Below are 5,508 nucleotides of genomic sequence, written 5' to 3'. Positions count from 1 at the left end.
GAATTAAGGAAGGTAAGGAGAAAAAGATCAGTGATTCCATCCTGCTGACAGAGGTATAAGTTACCAAATGGATATCCATCTTTAAAAATAAAAAAAGAAACTTGGGTTTTCCTTGTTTGTTTCTGTTTCCCTTGTATGTGGAAAACAAAAGATTTAACCATCAGTCCTAATCCCACTCCCTCTCTTTTTTTTTTTTCCAGATTTTTTTTAAAAATATTTGAAATATAATTCATTTACAATGTCGTGTTAGTTTCAGGTATACGGCACAGTGATTCAGTTCTCTCTCTCTCTCCCTCCCTCCCTCTCTCATATATGTATATATATATATATATGTATGTATGTATATATATATATATATATATATATATATAGAGAGAGAGAGAGAGAGAGAGAGAGAGAGAGAGAGAGGGAGAGAGAGACACGGAGACGGAGACAGAGAGACAGAGAGACAGAGATTTTTATAAATCTCTATCTATCTATCTATCTATCTATCTATCTATCTATCTATCTATCTATATCTACACATATATATTTTAGCGGCTTCCCCGGTGGCGCAGTGGTTGAGAGTCCGCCTGCCGATGCAGGGGACACGGGTTCGTGCCCCGGTCCGGGAAAATCCCACATGCCGCGGAGCAGCTAGGCCCGTGAGCCTGTGCGTCCGGAGCCTGTGCTCCACAACGGGAGAGGCCACAACAGTGAGAGACCCGCATACCGCAATATAAATAAATGAATGAATGGATGAATAAATAAATAAATAAATAATTTTGAAAAGATTCTTTTTCAGATTCTTTTCTCTCATAGGTTATTACAAAGTATTGAGTAGAGTATCCTGTGCTCTATAGTAGGAGATGCTTGTTGATTCCCTATTTTATGTACAGTAATGTGTATATGTTCATCCCACCCAACCCCCTAAGTATCCCCCGCTTCCCCAGTCAGTCCCATTTTACACAAGTAGTCATACACATCCTCCTCCTCCTCCTCCTCCTCCTCCTCCTCCTCCTCCTCCTCCTCCTCCTCCTCCTCAGGTCACTCAACCCCATGGAAGTCATTCTTGCTCTTCTTGGAGTCCAGTTTTTCCATCGGTTCTGCCGGCCCTGCCTGATGATTGAGCGTGACTGGACGAGTGCCGGTTCCAAAAAAGTTTTCAAGAGCTTCTGTGAAGAATTGTAGGATTTGCCCAGTGAAAGGGGTGCCTCGATCTGATCACCCGGAAGCCTGTGGAAGGCAGACCCCAGGCGGCAAGCACATTTCGTTTCTTTAACAGTCTCTGTGCCACGGTGAGGACATCAGGCTTGCGGTGAGGGAAGACCTCAACCCACACGGAAAACATAGCCACGGTCACAAGAATGTTTGGATGACCCCTACGAAGTGGCAGTGGAGGGCTTCCCCGGTGGCGCAGTGGTTGAGGATCCGCCCGCCGATGCAGGGGACACGGGTTCGTGCCCCGGTCCGGGAAGATCCCACACGCCGCGTGGCGGCCGGGCCCGTGAGCCATGGCCGCGGAGCCTGTGCTCCGCCACGGGAGAGGCCACAACAGTGAGAGGCCCGCATCCCACAAAAATAAATAAATAAATAAGTGGCAGTGGAATGAAGTCCAGTGGCTGGGGGTCCGAGGATCCAGAGAGAGGAGGTTTTCTTTCCAGAGAGAAAAACGTTCCCCCCCACCCCCACCCCCACCCCCCAGGGTTACAAGCACGAGAGGTCAGACGTCGCCGTTCCCGTTGCCGGTAGACCGTAGAAAATCTTCCTGCCCACGTCTATTGACAATCGGACTCCTCTTCAAGACACCGTGGGATGGGCGGGTGAAGGAATGCAAGGGGAGGGGCAGGGGGGAGGTTGGCCAGGGAGCAACCGGCTGGGCCGCCGTCTCGTCTCGTCTCGTCTCGTCTCGTCTCATCTCGTCTCGTCTCGTCTCGTCTCCCGTCTGCCATAGCCCCGACCGGATGCTGAAAGGACAGAATGGACTTGCTCCACCCACGTGTGCCCCGCCACCCCCACCATCTTTCAACGGGCTGTTGTTGCCGCCTCGGCGTGAAAGTCGGTTAGAACATCTCCGTGATACTGGGTACAGTCCCTTTCGTGTGAGCCTCCATTTTGACGACGACAGACAGCCCTTTATGCCAGGGCAGAGAAGACTTCCGGGAAGAAAGATCCCATCATTTCTGGAACCGTTAGAACACATCGGTGTACAGACACAAGCCAAAGAAGACTTCACGTCGTTCCTTCCTCTTTGGACAACGCTTCCCGTGTCATCGAACCTCCCCAAGAAACTTAGTCAGTTTCATCTCTCTCATTTCTCAGGAGAGAGAACACATTTTTTGAGCTACTTGGAGGGCCCTCTCCTCCTGGATCCTATCTCTAAGTCCAAAGGACTTCATCGGTCCTTCAATTTGGGGGCAAGTGTGTCCAAAATATCCAAAAGATCGTAAGGCACTTCATCAGATGATAGGTCACCGTGAAACAGTGCTTCCTTAGGCATGTCACCAGCATCCCAAGGAAAGACTTGCTAGGCAGAGAGAGAAGCTTCTTTTTCAGTTCTGAGCCAGACCTGGTTCTTTGACTATCGAGAGGACGAAGTCGATGTGAGTCCTCCGAGACCTGATAAAGGCAGCCTAGAAAATAAGTGATGACTTTTGACAAAGACATAAGCTTTTCTCTCTCTCTCTCTCTCTCTCTCTCTCTCTCTCTCTCTCTCTCTCTCTCTCTCTCTCTCTCTCTCTTCTTCCTTCTTTCCTTCCTTCCGTCCTTCCTTCCTTCCTTCCTTCCTTCCTTCCGTCCTTCCGTCCTTCCTTTCTTTTCCTTCCTTCCTTCCTTTCTTTCTTTCTTTCTTTCTTTCTTTCTTTCTTTCTTTCTTTCTTTCTTTCTTTCTTTCTTTCTTTCTTTCTTTCCCTCCTTAAAGATAAAGGAAAAGATCCTTTCCTAATCTAATCTAATCTCTCATGATGGACAGAGCAGACCGATAGAAGAAAAACCCAAACCCTAAACCCAAACCTGGTCCTTTGAACAGAGAGAGGCAACTAAATCTTAATTTGGCACTGGTTTCAATGTTGATGTGAAAAGTCATTTCTGTCTTTGTATCCATCCTCATCCAGTCCTGACCACAGATCTGATTCCTTTCGAAAGCCTCTTTTCTTCACACGCCTTTTCCAATCGTCTGTGCCCATTTTTAGCTTTTCCCTTGATTTCTTTCTTTCCCATTGAGAAATGACTACCTTTAGGACTAAAACCTCTCGCTCCTTCCCCCAAACCTCATCTCCATACTTCCTAATTTGCCTCCACCCGCGCGCCCCCCCACCCCCCCACCCCCCGGAAAAAAAAAAAAAAAAAAAAAAAAGTCCTCTTCCTCCCATGAGGATGGCGACATCAGGTTCAGGTCCTTAAAGAAGGACCACACACGTTCCTTCTTTACAATGCTTCGTCCTTGGACACTGTCTTTTTTCTTTTCTTTCTTTTTTTTTTTTTTTTTCCTTCAGTGAAAGTAAGGAAGCCAACCGCAGTGAGCAGCGTGAACATGGAATACTGTGTAGAAGTCAAGGCTCCTACCTAGTACAGTCTTTCCCTAAAGCACAAGATCTAGCTAGGCGTGGAACCGAACATGCTCAGTCTCTCCTCCGTAAAAGGTCCAAAGAAGGGAGACCCTCAGACTTGTGGAGCCATGAACGTTTCAGTATTTTATCTTATGTGGCGATGATGTAGACACTCGCTGAGATTTCACCCTGTCATGGCACTTAGCCAAGCTGTAAGCCCAGAGATGACCAGAGATGCTGGAAAATCTTGAAGTCGGCCTACAGAAAACAAGCACTGGGGGGAAAGTTCCCCTTAAACATTCTTATCTCGTCCACACCTATGTCCTCTGTTTGTCATGAGCAATCCTACTTAGATGATTCGTGAACATTTCAGGAGACATGAAAGCAGTTCAGTTCAGTTCAGTTCGTCGTGATCCCTACACCTCCCGCCCGCCCCCCTCCCCTTTCACGTGAGAGATTTTCTTCCCGATTTCAGAGGGGAGAAGTAAAGGAGAGTCAGAGCGTCCCTCTCGCGGTGTGGTGTTGTCACTCTAATTCCAAAACATCCGTACGCCACGGAGGCACATTTGGGGGCGTCCTACTCAGGGCCCCAAGACTTTCAGAGTCAAACCTAAGGAGGATGTAAATGTACTTCACGCCACCGAACCCGAACCGGTGAGGTGAACCCGGTGGCTTCCTAGGAGATGACGTGTCATCGGCCCACCAGTTTAAAACACAGAACCAAACACCCTCTCCCCGACGACTCGGAGCAAGTGAGTCCGTGGGTGTGTCGGAGAGGGTCCTCTGCTCCAGCTGGGTCCATAAGCACTGCACACGAGAGTAGGTAGGTAGGTGTTCACGGTGCCCTTGGGAAGGAAAGGCGGGGAGAATTTTATTTCGAAAAGCTTATCTCCTCACAGCATTGACACTACGAACGATGATGCAACTTCATCGGGGGGTGGGCGGGGGCGGTGAAGGAAGGCCAGGGAGCCCGGCCACATAGAAGAGCCACGGAGAGCGTCTGTGACCGCAAGGATGTCCACGTACCGGTGACTCCTCTCAGTTGGGGCGGGGAAGGGGGGCGCGAGATTCCCGTGTGTACGTCCGCATCGATCAGTCGTGGGAGAGGGAGGAAAAACGATGTTCCCTCCACGATCCTTCTGAGTTGTCGCCTGAGAAGTTCCTGTCCCCAAGAGACAGCTCGAGAAGAGAGCAACCCACGGCCGGGGGACGCGTGCACTGTGCCCCCCCCCCCACCACCACCACCACCACCACACACACACACGCACACACACACGCAGGAGAAGCCCAAGCCAGAATTCACTGACTCGAAACGAAACGGCGGGCTCTGAGCTTGAGCTTGAGCTTGAGCTTGAGCTTCTGGAGGAGGAAGATTTTGGTCCTCCTTTCAGGTCAGGAAGAAGAGGGAGGGAGAGGCGGGGAGGCAGAGCGGCAGAGCGTCCCGGTAGCCCACCCGTCGCGTCCGAAGCGCCTGAAATTCCAACTCACGTGTGTGCCAAAGCGGTCCATCTCGGGGTGCCCCATCCCGGTTCCCTCCCCGCACGGAGAGCAATGTTCCGTCCCGATTCACTGAAAAGCTCCCAAAGGGCCTTGGTGTGAGTCAGTGGACCTAGGCCCATCCTGCCTCCTCTTCAAATCATTTCTATCCATACAGAAGAAAAGACACCATCGCCACCCGCCACGGCCCGCCAGAGGCAACGCGGCTATCCCCTTCAGCAGCGCAGCTATCCCCGGGGAAGGGGGATTCCGTAGCATGCGAACATCAGTCCAACATCGCTTCCGGCTTCCTGACTTCTCGTGGAAAATGAGGATGCCACATGACCGACCGGGGATGGGGGGGGGGAGTGGGGATGGGTGAGGGAGAGGGAGAGAGAAAGAGAGGAAGGGAGAAAGGGAGGGGAGGAAGGCGGGCAGGGGGAGAGAGACGAGAGAGAGAGAGAGAGAGAGAGAGAGAGAGAGAGAGAGAGAGAGAGGGGGGGGG

Source organism: Kogia breviceps, assembly GCF_026419965.1.
Source record: "Kogia breviceps isolate mKogBre1 chromosome 20 unlocalized genomic scaffold, mKogBre1 haplotype 1 SUPER_20_unloc_5, whole genome shotgun sequence".
Lineage (NCBI taxonomy): Eukaryota > Metazoa > Chordata > Mammalia > Artiodactyla > Physeteridae > Kogia > Kogia breviceps.
Note: the sequence above shows the minus strand (reverse complement) of the source record.